This window comes from Neopelma chrysocephalum, unplaced genomic scaffold, assembly GCF_003984885.1.
Source record: "Neopelma chrysocephalum unplaced genomic scaffold, ASM398488v2 Primary Assembly neopelma1_76, whole genome shotgun sequence".
Taxonomy (NCBI): Eukaryota; Metazoa; Chordata; class Aves; order Passeriformes; family Pipridae; genus Neopelma; species Neopelma chrysocephalum.
This window is the reverse complement of record NW_020897737.1, coordinates 8,074,768-8,090,551: the sequence shown is the minus strand read 5'-3', so window position 1 is coordinate 8,090,551 and position 15,784 is coordinate 8,074,768. Positions and strand designations below refer to the sequence as shown.

Below are 15,784 nucleotides of genomic sequence, written 5' to 3'. Positions count from 1 at the left end.
TAACCGGGGAAAATAACTGTCAGTCCGTAATGTGGAGGTCCATTCGGCGTGTTCGAAGTTCTCAGTCTATTCAATTTCCATACAGTTCTCTCCACTTCTTGTATCTTTCCCAATCCGACAATTGATCCTCCACAGACTTGACTTTGTATTTTGGTCTCCATGTGGCCAGCGCAAGGTATTTTCTGTATAGCTCTTTGTTGCCTGGGGTGCTTGGATCTTTTACTTCTCAGTTGCAAATTAACATTCCCAACGCATCTTGCACATCTCAGTTTCATCCCTTTGCAATAATCTGATGTAGCTTCTAGCCTGGATTGTTCCAAACTTATTTCTCTGTACTCTCTCTGTTTAATCCTTAAATTATTTTAAAGAGGTGTTATACTATACAAGGTGAGTGTTAAAGACAGGAATTGGGCCTGTAATCACTGATGTCTTATCTGTCTTACCCATCAGAAATAAAATGATAAAACAGAAGCTTTTTTAAACCATTGACAGTCAGATATCTTGGAAATTAACACAAATGTTCTTAATTGCTGTAATGGTAATGATTCCTTTGATACTTAATTCTGTGTAAGGGATAATCCATACATTTTTTTTAAGTAGTGATAAAATACACAAGACATAGAAATATAATGAAATACAATACAGAACATCTTTAGTGGTACCATAATGCATTTGGGTTTTTTTCCTCAGAGTTGTTATCAGTTTTCTGGTCATTATTCTGAAAATGGCAAGATGCCTTGGGAATGTTGGTTTGCAACTGAGAAGTAAAAGAGCCAAGAAATTTTGATTTTCTAGGGCGTTTCTAGGTGATTTAGTAATCTTAATTACTAAAAGTGATTTCTTAATTTTCTTCTGCAAGACAGGTAGAAGTGCTTCCATCTTTCTGTTGCTAAATGTATTAAACAGGTGTTATTTATGAAGCATTTATGAATGTCATCTAGAAAACAAATATTAAGAATGTCATTATGCTAGATTATGATTCTCAGTGAACCGATGAAATCAGAAAGGTCTTTTAAAAGTCTTTAGACATTTAGTGTGCCACAGATATATGTACAGTGAACTTGCTAAATTTACATATGTTTATTTGTATAATTTTCTCTGCACTTAGTTCTAGAATACAGTATTTGCATCTGTCTGTCTGTCTCCAGACTATATTCTAGGTTGATAAACCATCATTTCTTATGGAATGTTGTTGATGATATTGGTAGTCATGAAGATAAGATGTTTGCAAGTTTTTCAAGAGGTTGGGTTCAGTCATGGTTTCCCACAGGCCTTAAGGAATTACTGCTTTGCAGTAGACAATGGCAAGAAAATACAGTGTACCATAGATGTTACTGGGAGACCTTGAATGCTTTCCAGAATTTTTAGGCACAGTGTTCCCATGCTACTTCTTTCCCACTGTCTTGTAAAAGGTGTTAGTGTGCAGTTGGTTTGGGTCATTCCCAGTTGTTTTAGGTTTGGGTGTTTCGGTAAATGAGGGAAATAGAAGAGAGAGATTTGTTTTTTCCCAAAAGATTGCTGTTCTTGCTGACCTACACCTGGGCAATCAAAAAAAAAATCTGTTTATGTTTGGCTGTCTTCAAGATCATATCTTCTGAAAACAAATGTTGGAAATTGTGTTATACTTAGGAAATTCTACTTTAGGAGCCACACACATCCAATACTGTATGGCTTCTGTATCAAACTAAGTGATGCAGCTCTTGTTAGGGATAATAAATGTTGTTAATAAACTGTTTCAGCATGTTCTACAGAGCAAAATTATTTGCTAAAATTATTTTATAATTTAAATAAATTAGTTTGAGTCTATCATAATTATCTCATGGAATATTAATGAACAGAGAGAGTCTAAATTTAAACAACTCCCTTTTCATCACTGTTTTCAGGCACAGAGAAATACTGTGCTATTTTATTTTGTGCTGCACTTCTTATATCTATTTTGAGTTAAAACAGCTGTAAAAGTAATATTTCTTCTTCTTACTTTTTGTCTTAGTTTCTTAAATTTAGCCCTAGCACTTGCAGCACTCAGATAAAAAATTCTAGAAACAAATTTTCAAATCTCATTTAGTATTAGTATTTTGCTGATGTTGATGTAGTTATTACCAGAATACATTAGTCTTGTAAAAGCAAAATAGTGCATACATAGGGATATGTATGCTTGTTATAAATTGGTGATATAAGTAGCTGATATTACTGTTTATTTACTGGATTGTTGTTTAGCTTCTATTAAGGCATTGGCATCTGGGGGGATAGGGGAAATAGCTTTGGTATTCACATTAGCAGGGGAAATAGATGCAGCAGTGTTGGACAAAGAAAGTAAAAACTCTACATATGTATGAGACTCTAAGGTCATAAAAATAAAAGGTTTTTTTGAAATTAAAAAATTTACTAATTTTTTTAAAGGTTGGTCTATTTCGAGCTTCAACCTTTGAGTTCCGAACGCACCCATGCCAGATTCTGTTTGGGTGTGGTGGGTATAACCACAGATATTCTTGTTCATTGGTTGGGTTGGTTTGCAAGCCTGATAATCTTGTTGGATGTACCCTAAGCTGTACTTTTGAAAATTCTGTTGTTATGAAATGCTTAGCACTTAATGCTCTGTAAAGAAGCCATACTTTTGTTCTATATGTGCTTCGGAACTGAGGTACTCTGGCCTTAAGCTAAACCATTGTTTGTGCTAAATGAATTTGGCAGTTCTGGAATTGGGTTTTTTACATTCAGTTTACATTACATTCCCAAGCCATCATACTGATTAACTGTATTACCATTTTAAAGGATATGCTTGGGCTCCCAGGTGTGGAGGGGAAACAGAACAAACTGATGTTCCATAACCTCTAAAGTAGTCTTCTGATATTAGTAAGATGTAGTGGAACTTTCTGCAGAACTGGTGCCCAGGCTTGAACCAGATGTCAGCACTTATTTTAATGTTAATGGGCTGGAAAAGTTGACAGAATGAAGGAAATCAGAAGTTACAAACTCCTCCCACTGTCCAGAAAGTGTTTCAGTGTTTCATATCACGGTGATGTTCCTGTCCTGAATCTGTGAATTAGAGGCAGTGATAGTCTTAATTGTTTGAATCATTAATGGTTTTGCAATCAAACAAGTCTTTACCGTGATTGACTGTTTTTCTATGAATTTAGAGATGCAATTAGATTAAGGACTGTTCTGTGGTGTTCCAGCTGAAGGTGAAGAGAGATAATTATGATGTATTTGTCATTAATATGGCAGGAAAATTGTTATTAAAAGAGGGTGAAGAGCCAGCATAGTAGCAGTATCATAACTTCTTTTTAAAGCCGTGAGGAAATCTTTTCTAATGAAGATCACATTTGCATGGGATGGCTGCATGAGGTCTATGTGAGCTGTTCAACATGATTCCTGAGGCTTTTTCGCTAGACTGTCCTAGTTATCTCAGGATTAATTTTTTGCAAAGTACAATGAACTTGTTAGTGTCTTATGGTTTAAGCTAATTACATAAAATATCAGAAGATTAACTGCTAGAAAATGCACCAAAATTAGACAACAGAGAATTATTTTCACCTTAGAAAAATAATTCTTAAAGCATGTAAAGCTCATTGGCTTTAATATTAGGGTTAGATGAAGGTTAAGATTTAGATTTTGGTTTGGCCAGACTAAATAAGGTTGCATTCAGTCCCCAAATGTATCAGTTAAGGCTATTTTTAGAACCGTCTAACTTGCTTTGGTAGGAATAAATACTTTCAAAATTAAAACTTTTTAGAGCAATGAATGAATTTTAATGTAATTTTAATAGGAACATGTTGAATAATTTTCATTATGGTGATTTGGTTTTGGGAAATATATTACTTTTTGATGTGCATACTGTAGTGAAATATCATTTCGTGGCGTGTATACAGTATATTAATATTCTGTTTTATGATTTTGTGATTATATCAAAATAAAAGATGATATAGTTCTGAGTCATAACTGCCTCCCTCAATGAGTGTACTACTGTACCTCCAAGGTTTCAATAATTCAGCATTCAGACCCTCAGAAGTCTTATTCATAGAGCAGGAGTCTTCTTGAAAGTCCCAGAATGTGAGTAAATGAAAGGGAGAAGTCACAACAGACCAAGAGTAGTGTTTAATATCTTATTATTTATGTGTTCTTCCAAAAGCTACAGAGAACTAGCAAGGAGTGAAGCAGATGAATAAAGATGGAATAAATAAAAGTTAACTGAGGCCAGATAAAAGCTGGTGAAAGGAGGAGGGTGGTTGGAGATGCAAATAAATAAATAAATAAATTCTCCCCGTCTGTTTCTAGCACTTAATCTTTGTGTAATAAAAGGCAATGTCTTTTATGCTGAATCTGTCTGAAAAAAAGGACAGGAAAAACAGCACATATCAGTTGTGCTTTTCTTGAACTTAAAATAGTTTTGTAAGTGTACTATAGAAAGATGCATGATTTTTTATGTAGTCATTAACCTGTCTTTAGCATAGCAATGATATAACAGCTACCATCTTAGTCACGTTTCAAGAAAATCACTTTTGCATACCAAAATACTTCACATAAGTAGAAATAACGTAAACATCAACTTGCAGTTTTGTTGGTGAGTGGTCTCTCTTGAGCTACCAGTGTGTGAATTGTCTTCAACAGGGACACAATTATTTTTGCATCATAAAAACATCACTAAAACCAATCCTTGGTCTAGAATATAAGAGCTGGCTTTTAAGTGCACTGTAGTACAGTAAATAACTAGACAATTCAAGATTTTATATTTGAAAGTATAAAGAAACCCTACCTACTTTTTTTTCTGGATTTCCAGTATATTCCCTGAAGTTGATAGCTGGGACCAATATCCCTCTATGCCTCTTTTGCTGACTTCTGAATTCCAAAGCAGAGACAGCAATAAGCAAGACTTTTAAAAGTGTATTTTAGCAATCCTTTATATGTGTACAGTCATGTGTGTATTATACCTATCACACTGCATTCTGAAACTTATGCTTTATAAGCCCTTGGGGAAATGTGACTATTAAGACTAATTCTGTCGGACCTAAAAGGAAAAAAAGCCATGAAATTTAACCATGAGAAGTATTATTTTTTCACCTTGAACTCAATGAAAATTGCCTGAAGACCATGATCCTGCTCCAAGTTGTTGGAACATGTGCTTTGGCCTCTACGAATCTGTCACTTTTTTATGTTGGGTTTTTTTTTTTTATTTCAGTTAGGCTCTTAATGAGTGCCTGTGTTTATATTGCCAGATTTGAAACTGGTGCTATAAGGTTGGTGTTATAAGACACATATTTTTTTCATGTGTGTGATCACTTCTTCTTTGAATTGCTTCCTCACTTACTATACCTTTACAGGAGAGGGAAGAAAATGTTGAGGCATTTTTGTTTCCCTTCCCAAAGGGACGCTGCATATCTTCAGCACTTGGCAAAATGATGGAAGGTGGTTTTGGTATTAAATCCACCAAGCCCTTTCTGACGCTCCACAGAGAGTCAGAAGTGTTGGGTGTCCTTTCTGAACGTTTATGTTAAGTATAGGACTTTTTGGTGCTATCTCATTCTTTACTGGTTGCACTGGAATTACAGTAGAAGCATTTGGCATGTTGTAATGTTATTATAATGAATACAGTTGAAATAAGAAAGATTTGACATTTCCTGTAAAGGGTAGTTGTCACACAGGCTATTGGAAACCTGTAACTCTGCAACAAGTAGATATTAATTAATGCTGTATCACAGTGGGATTCCTATTGAACTATTTGTTATACATAAGAAAGAGTAAAAGAAAGTGCTTGGATTAATGTTATTGCAGTCAATTACCAACAAATTAATAATGATTAGCCAACTTTTAGAATAACTTCATGATGAGATACTTACTCTAGTTTATTAAACTCTTAAGAACATCGCCAGAGGAAAGATTTAAATTCGTACATTCTTTGCTGTTGTGGGTTAACATACATGTTTTTCTATCAAAATAACTTCAAGGTAGTAACATTTCCATTTTGATGGTTCAAATCTATTAGTCATTTATATTTATTCCCAAGTAGAAGAACTGATAGAATGTCTAAAAGCTGTCAAGGTAGTGTCAACTGATTTCCAGGAGAAGAAAAAAAGGAACTTGATTTTGATCTTCATGGTCATGGAATATGGGACTAAATATTAGGAAACATCTACTTAGAGAATTCACTAAAAGTTATAGAAGCAGAACTAAATCTTTCATGTGCTGTTTCTGAAGTGTAATTGAGCATACAAATATGAAGGTGGATATAAATTCAGGCTCTTTCAATGAAGAGAGCTTTCTAATGAAAATACTAGATTTGAGAATTGCCATAGCAACAGTGCTGTTTCAGATAGGGAGTAACACTATATATTTTCACTATTATATTTCCATTTCAATACATTTTTTTCTTAAATTTATGTATTTTCTGGATTTTGTAATATTAAGGGAGTGTCATACATGTGTGCTGTCTCTAGGGTCTCTGAAGAAAAATATTTAGCTAAAAGGAATTGATGTACAAAGCCATAAAATGCAACTCTAGCATTTCAGAGGCAGCAGTGGTAACGCAGCAGAGAAAAAACAGAGTGAGATCTTTTAGTGTAAGTACATACCTTATTTATCTGATTTTGAATTATTTAATAGAGTTAACCTGCAAGGTTACACCTTTTCTGATTTGTTGGAGACAAAAGAAAATCACTTTTGGCAATTAGTAATAATTTTGAGTTCAAAGAGGAAAAAAAGTAAGATTTTGCCATTTAATAGTTTAATCTATTTAGCACTTAAAACACTAATCCTTGACACCTTTTGAGACTATTTTTGCATAAGGATGAGCTCTTTTGGTTTGTGTGTCTTATATGGTATAAATAAAAGAGTTTTAAAATTAGAAGATGTGCACTTTACCTTTGTTCTCAATAAATATTTTCCAAATACATTCTCTACAATTTTGCCCTCGGTCATATATTTCTTTTCCCTTAGTTTGGACTAACAAGGCTGCTGTTGTAAGGCTTTTCTTATGTCCACTCTGCCAAGAAGCTAAATTATCTAAAGACATAGCAAAGAATATATAATTAACTAGTGCATCCTAATCGCACTAGTTACATTTTTAAGTTTAAAAGACCATCCCTGTTGATGGCCTGTAGACTGGCTCAAGTGCCTCACAAAATAACACTTGCAAAAAAGAAAGTTATGTTTGATTTTTAACCACATTCTATATTCCACAATGAGAAACATCTCTATATTCATCTTAAACAGCAACCAGAACCTCCTCTTTTGTCCACTGAGAGTTCTTGTATCTTAGCCACAAAAACAGGTTCCTTCTTTTGAAACCTGTTTTCTGAGATCTGGTAGACCTTAGCTGTTTGCTAGTGCAGGTTGTTCATTCAGTATTAGATGTTCTTTTTGCTAAAGGCAAATCTAAAGACCTTCAGATTCCTGAGTTTCTGACTTTGTATTCCACATGGACCTGACATACAGCATGTGTTTACTTCCTTGTCCTGAGCATAAGTTAGCTTAAGTTGGGCTTGTGATCAAAAGCCAGCTGTCTTTTTAGGGGATGAAAATAAGACATTTCTAGCCTATATAAACTATTTCCCACTACTTATGCAACTATGTTAAGGCAAACAGAGGCAAAAAACCCCCACATTTGCATTTTTGATAGAATATTTATATTTTCAATGAGGAAAATTCATGAGCTCTTATTAAAAGGGGCACACACCATGCCTTATCAAACCAGAAACTTCTTAGGTATAACACGAGACTGAACTAAATTCAATCCTGAATATGAAAAAGCATCCTTTTTCCTTTTAAAAGAAAATTCATTGGCTACATGCACATGCATGAAAGCACATGCACGTGCTTATGCATGTGCTCACACTAAGAATGTAATAAAAGCAAATGAAATTAAGAAGGCTTGAAAAATCATTTAAAATGGTACTATCATAAAGCATGTTCATTCCTGCTGTGTCACAGGTGAAGGTAGAAGTAGGACTACTTTATTATTTGTTCACAGTACTCCTGGTTTCATTATCCTCCTCTTAACTCTGCATTACACAGCACCCTTGCAGATGTTGTAGAAATGCATATACGCCTAATTAATAAGAAAACACAGCACCAGCCTAATAGCAGGCTTTCTGTGCCATCAGTTAGAGGATCCTGGCAAAGTCTGTGTGCTCTGGGCAGTTGTTACAGCTGGTGCCAAGTGTCAGGGCACTGATATGCCCCTGTGGCTCTGATGGCATTTGGAAAGGGCCGGGCTGTTTCAATTTATGTACATGAACCAAGACCACTCACACATGTCTGGCCAGTTGCTGCTCTTCTGAGAGACAAGGCTGCTGTCCTGTTGTGTTTGCTCAGTTGACCCAAGGCTACTTGGGTCACTCCTACTTTTTGAGTGGCCTTAGAAGTTTTGTTTGGTTATATCTGTAAGTGATAAACCATGTGCTTTGCCATCTGTTGTTTGTATGCCAGGTGCTTGTTTTAAGGAAATATGTAGAATATTTTGAATAAAGGCACCTCTATTAAAATCCCATTATACTCATGTTTTTCAAGCACACCTTGATAGTAGAGCTAAACTAAGTTTTATTCCTCATGAAATTATTGAGATTACAACAGCCTTGGTGGTCAGAAGAAAAGCAAAAGTAACAGATGGATTAGAAATCAGAATTTCATTTCAGTGAGTGTCAATCTTTACTGTCTTTGTCTAGAGTCAAAGCAAGCATTAGACAGAACTCTAAAAATGGCTCAAAGAAAAGTTGCAATTTGATATTAGGCCAAATCAGACCAGATGAAAAATACTATAAATTACCTTGAAATTAGGCATTCTCTGGAACTTATCAATTTCTCTACTTACTTTCAAAAGCCTTTAGTAGTCACCAGGAACATCACCAGGACTAGAAACCACAAATTCCAGAACTTTCAATTCTAGAAGAAATCCACCAATCTTCAGTTGTATCCTCTGTCCCCCTTACATCGAGGTGACTTGGACATAGCAAATGCTGAGGAAGAGATGTCCTGATGGAGCTGCAGTTCCCAGGAAGAGGTGGTTTGTGTTTGTGTGCTAACAGCCTAGGCAGGGCTTATCAAAATCTTATCTTGAAAGTGGCAATAGTTAATTGAGCCTGAAGCATTTCTAGAAAGATATTTCTGGCAGCGTGAGCGGTGAATGCCTATAAGAAAGCCTGGCTATGGAAGATTTTGTGATCAGAAAACATACCATTCAATTTGCCAAGCAGGCTGTCTGGTTTTCTCTTTCTTTTGAATCTGACAAGTAAACCAGTCTCCATTAATCATGTAAATTTCTTAAGGAGACAAGTGTATTTTGGCATCTTGATTCTGTAGGAATGATGGAATGCTTGCAGACTCATGACAAATAAAACAGATTTGAGCATTACATTAGTGCTGTGCCCATGGATTCAAGGCTGGACAGGCTGCACAAGAATTGGGATTTCAAAGAAACTTTCAAAGAAATATCCCTTCTGCCATCTGTTCTCAGACTGCTGGATGCTCAAGTTTGGAGTGCTACTATCACCACTGGTGTCAGACTTTAAAAGGCTGTCAGTACATGACACCTTTTAACCTGACCTTTTAGAGATTTCAAAATGTTAAACCACTGACTCTATATTGCTGCATACTGTTCCTGTTCATTGTTGGTTGGGTTTTTTTCCCCTCAGTCTTTGTTAGAAGTAGCACCTAAGCTACATTTCTGCTCTTTGCAGCCCTTCTGCTTTTTGTTGTTTCTTATGCAACAACTGCACTACAATACTCTTCCATACAGAATAAGGAATTTATGTGCTGAAAAAGGATTAAGAATATTATCCTTATTTTTTAAACATGAAATATGGGAAAAGAAAAAAATCAAAAATTATAGTCTTTGCCTAGTTGCTGACTTAATTCTACATATTTCTTCTCTAGTTCAATTTGTAAGAAACACTTTTAAGTGCAGTAAGTTGAAGTATGGAATATATGGGATTTGGATTTATTTTTTATGTGTACACTAAATATTTGAATTAAGTTAGTTTCAAAGTTTTCTCATTACATGCTGCATCATCAGAAGAAAGCCCTTAAAATGTATACTCTTGTGATCTGGAGTTGCCTTGCTTCCCTAAATATGCCAGCATGTGCAAGATATGCTTTGAAATTAATAATATTGAAAAACAACTCAGCAGTTGTATTTGCCTTATTTAATTCCTGCTGAGATGATTATGCTTCTATTAGCTGTGCAATTATATTGCACAGCTCATTGAAGTATCTCAAGCTGTAGCTTTTTTTGATTCTGACTATTTTAGCTCTTCATAGAAAACTTCAAAGGTTGAACTACTGTGAATAGATCTTACCAAACAATTAATATTTCTGACTTTGAATTACATTGGCTAAATTCTGTCTTATTTACTTTTTATAAGTGTCATGTTTAAATGTCATATTTTTGCATGTGAAGAAATGCACGCAGACAAATATAACACTATTGGGTTTAGATACGTGGAAATAGCCATATGGCAATTTAAGATTTTTAATAATTTCTATATGAAGACTTACTTTGAACAAATATTCAAAGTGCACATGTCTTTGGTTTTGGTTCTACTAAAAAAAATTATATGTAGAAGGGAGAGCCTAAAAAAGTTGATATTTGAGAAATGCATGAACAGAAGTGGAGGTTGGAACACCTCTTTAGGAGTCTCATTCAAAGCAGGGATGATTTGTGGAAATTCAGATTTGAAATGTTGGTGCACCTTACGATTGTATAACTAGATTACACTGATTAAACTTCAAAGTACCAAATTACTTGGATATTGGTTTGGGATTTGCGTAAATTTTAATTTAGGTGAATACTCCACATGGAGTAATAGTGGTTTGGAGAATGACAGCCAGTTTGTGTCATAGTAAAGCCTGTTAGTAACATATAAACATCATGATCACTTAATAAAATACCATTGCCCTTTCAAGGTTTTTTTTGGTGGTGTTTGTTGTTTTGGTCTTTTTTCCACCAGTTTCTGTCTTTTTGTTCATTTCTTTCAATACTGGACAAAAATGTGAATCCAAGTAAGAGAAATAAGTGTTTAAATCTCTGAGAGACATAATCTGTATAAATTCTTTAGCATAGATATCAAAAATAGCATTGATATGAAACAAGATCTATAAAAATTACTCCAGAGGGCTTTTAAAAAGTCAATGTAGGAAGTTTCTACTGCTCCATGACACGAGTGGCTAAATTTCCAGTTCCTGAACTTTTTATAGTGAGAAAAAATTTTTATGAAGGCATTTATTTACTCCATGTTATGTATTCATGAGGTCTTAGAGTTAATACCCAAACAGAATCACTTTATAAATAAACTATCTAAAGGCATATTTTTAACGTGCTTTCAAAAATAGTCTGTTCTGATTGGATTTAATCATCTGAAGCTTATGCCTTTTTTATGTTTTGAATTGTATGTACTTTTGGAAACACGTGTTGTATTTCAACTTGTATTTTGAATATGTCTGTAAATTATGTGTGGTAAACTATCAGATGCTGTGAGAAGTGGCTTTAAGCAAATAACGCCATAAGAATAAGACTATTATATGAAGCACAGGGTTTCTAGTTTACTGTTCATAAGCATTTTCAGAAATTCTTGGACCTTTCACACATGAACAGAGTGGACACAGAAGCTTACACAGTGTAAATCCTACATTTCTTAGCTGCATCAGACTTACTGTGCATACACCTTGAGACTACACAGCACATGAGCAGAAGTTATCCAGGATTTCTGTCTGTGCTGCCCTTAATAAAATGACTTAAGCAAGCTGCACGGCACACTATATGCAGAGTGACATTGCATACTTAATCAAGACTGAGGTAATTTATCCCTGCTAATTGTGGGTGAGAAAAGTGGTATTCTCACATTTACAGGTACAGCTTTCACAATGGAAATGGAAAACAGAGGGAAAATGACTGTAAAGTGGACTAATCCAGCATACCAAAACACTTCGAACAACGTTTCTTTGAGATGAGAAAGTTTCTGGAAGCTTCAGGCTTAAAATCTTCAGTTGAATCTCGGGGCATAAAAAAGATCAGGGGCTTATTAAAGAAAGAATACTTCAAATTGAAAGGTGGCTGTGACACAGCCAGGAGCAAAACATGCAGAAATTTCTGCCAGGTGCAACAGCTTTGGTGAGAACATGAAGCTAACTGCATAGATTTTATTTTTTTCAGACCCATAATAAACGCACTTGTGCATCTCTGTCCTTCCCTGTTGGCTGGGATTAGGGGACCTTTTCATTGGTTGGGTTATTTTAAAGAGAGTGCAGCGTGTGTGTGCCAGGAAAACCTGTGGGTTCTTGGCTTGACAGCCACTTTAAGAACAAAAAGGAATTGCTGCCATTGGAAGGGTTCTGGGGGGCACTGTGATGGTTGAGGAGCTCTGCTGAACCATCCCCAGATATGTGTGGCTGAATAGCAAAAGCTATTTTTGCTTTGAAGCACCTCAAATGTCAAAGAGGAAGTTTCCATTTGAGAATATGTGAGAGAGGATGGACTTTTGAATGACATCCGTCTGTAAGTGTGTCGAAGCCATTTGAGGATATGTGGAAGTCAAGGGATGAATCTAATCAAATTCAGCCCTACTCTGAGGCTGAGACAGTAGTCATTGCTTCCAGGTATAGGAAGATTTTACTACTCTAGGACACAGGTGGTTAAAGGAATAAAAATTTTGAATTTGATATCCATATACATAATTTATATGTAATGCTTTCGTGTTGGTAAGGAAGTTTTGGAGGAAAAAAAAAGCCTAAAAATTTGTCTAGGAGGTGTCTAATGAAACTAAGATATGAAAAAAAATTAGGGCAAAGCCCAAGCTGATGTGAGTGGTTGTCATTGTTGAATCTTGATATGGTAAAGTGAGGACAATGAATCTGTGACTAATATATCTTCATAATGATCAGGACTAGGAACAACAACAGAGTACTTTGACACATTGCAGTTAGAGGAATAAAGTAAAATATACCAAATTATGCTTTTGCAATGTGTGTCACTTTTTTAAATTAGACAAATTATGAACTAGCCAGAAGAAGAAAATAAATAAAATATTTTATGATGTTATGTGTGGGAGAGTTTATTGATAAATTTTATAGCAGTGTACCCTACTTGCTTCCAGCAGGCAATTTTGAAGTTGCTGGAGTATGACCTATTGCTGATGGTGAAAAGGAACTCTAATTTAAGAAAACACTTAAACATTTTGCAAATCAGTTAAAAATTACCCTAATGTTAAATAGTCCAGGATAGTTGACATAGCTTTATTTGCAAGCAATTAAAATATTTGAAAAAGTTTAATATTATGAAAAAAATTAATATAGGAACACAGACAACCTAAATTAAGAAGAAGACTGAACAAGCTGCAACTCTGTCATTTAATGCAAGAGTATATTGCACTGGATAGTTATAAAGTAGAAAACTTCCTTCTACCAGCTGTACAAGGGTTTCTTAAATTTATTTCCATACACATATATTTTAAAAACTGTACTTCCTAGAAGTTAATGTTCTTGTAACTATTTTTCCTATCTGTCAGCTACAGTGTATGAAATTATATGGATATTTCTGTTTTGTATAAGTAAATAAATATTCCAAACAGTCTTCAGGACAGCTTGCTAAGATTCAACATCAATATTAAATGTTCTTTTCAACGTTTTAATCAAGTTTAAAATAAATCTTGCATTTCCAATAAGTTGCCAAATACTGCAGGGAAGGACAAGTCCAAAAGCAAATCTAAGATTAAAATTGTTGCTGAAGCCAATACATGTTAGTAATTAAAAAAGAGGGTTGGTTGCCTTTTTTTTTTTTAAGCTTAAGAACCTACTCCTGCTGTGCAGAGTTGGAAGTCCATCATGCTGCCTCTTTTGTGATCAGTACTTTTGCATTCACATACGGACACAGATTTAACTTCTGGAGACTGTTGGAAGAGCACATAAAGCTATAGGGCATAAGATCTACAAAGATGAAGAACCTTGTAAGCAGCAACAATTTCTTTATATCCTTCTCATATAAAGATAAACTTGCTTTAGACAATGAAGTGAGCTAAGAGATTTATGTGCTGACCTCCATTTATTATTTGCAACCTTACTGGGATTTTTTTTGTTTAGATGCATTTAGTCTTTTTTATTTTGAGTGCAGTTCCTCTTCTCGATAGATGACAAACCTCAAATTGGCAACAAATGCAGTTTCTCGAAACTTCCTTCTCTCTTGAACTACCCCAAATAAAATATGTTGAATTAATTTTCTGTTTTCCTAATTATTTTTTCAATTCCATCCCCAAAGAGATACAAAGAAAAATTAGTTTCTGCTGTATTACTTAAGTAAGTGTGTAACTGATATTGAACAGTAGCAAACAAAGTTGTCTGAGCAAGTGTGTTTAGAAAAGCAGGATTAATAGTGGTAGGCTTTTAAAAGATCAAAACTTGACAAGACAAAATTGGTTATTTGACAGTTACAGAATTGGCAATTAAAAAGAACACAGTAAGTATCCCCTTTCTGAAGACAGGAACAGGCACTGCTGTTTGATTAAAAGCAGCTCGTAGACTTTAAACGTCATTCGGTTGTTGCCACTTTGTACAGAAAGGTCCAAAGAGAAATAGCTGTCCACTGAAGTTTGAAGGGTGAAGCAAGAAGATGGAAGGAAAATTGTTTACACTGGAACAAGAAGTCAATAGAAGCTAAATGATTATATCATGAAAAAAAAGTTAAATATCAGGAAAAAAATTACCAGACAGGGTCTTGCCAAGCCATAAACAAATCTTGTTTCTATAAAGGTGATGACTATTTGCCAGCGTGCTCGTAACAAACATGGACAGAGCCTTCCTAAATCTTCATTTGCGAAGCCTAGCCATGATGATGATGATGATAATTATTCTAGTGGTTTCATGCTGTGATGTGGCAGCACAAGCTTTATCTAGTTTACTTTTTGCCTTTCTCTCTCTTTCTCTTTTGTGCAGTTTTACTGGTGTGCTGAGCTATGGATTATATTGTCCAAAGGAGTCCTTTTGGATGTTTCAGTGTTATATTTTATTTCTTTCTTAATGCTAAACTATCTTTCTTCTTCTTTATTCTTCTAGACACAGTAGACATCCATTACAACATCTTGGTTTTCCATCCCCCTAATCCTCACCCAGTGGATGTCCAGCACATCATCACTGCCTGTCTGGGCTGTGCAATTAGACCTATCCCTTATGTGTAGTGTGACATCTCCACCTGGCCTGGCCTGTCTGTTCTTCCTGAACAGCCCGTAGTTCTCCATCTTAGAACTCCAATTGTGGGACTTAAGCTTAGTGGAAAAGAGCTCAATACAGTGGTTCCAAGAACAAATGAACTCTGCCTATTTCAGAACCTAGGCTTGAAGACTGGTTAAGGTAGACATTATTTTCTCTCTTAGTTATGCTTCCTTAGGAAATCGTTGGAAAATCATTGAGCCAATAAACTTAAGGACATCTTCACAGCAACTTCTCAGGAAAAAAAAGAAAACCAAAACAAACGAAAACCAAAACAAACAAAAACCAAAACAAACAAAAACCAAACCAAACAAACAAAAACCAAACCCACAAACAAACTAACAAAAAAACCCCACCAAACCACTCCTATCTGTGCTTGCATCTTTCTGAAAGGAATTTTCCTTTTTTTGACAAGACAAAACTTCTCTTCATAAGCAGTTACTGGAAGGCACACGGGTGAAATGGAAATGTTATCTGACTGAGGTAACATCTTCAGTGATGTTCTTTTTCTGTTTTTATAAATTCCAGGAAACCTTATTCATGACTAGCAGATGCTGTGAGCCCAACACAATGCTAGTCTCAATCAATAAATATTTTAAGT

General features: G+C 35.1%; 1 protein-coding gene across 12 annotated transcripts in view; it reads left to right on the top strand.

The window, feature by feature from the left end:
* DMD (dystrophin) overlaps nucleotides 1-15,784 on the top strand; it is a 1,013,774-nt gene that overhangs the window by 784,095 nt on the left and 213,895 nt on the right. The gene's annotated exons all lie outside the window — the stretch shown is intronic.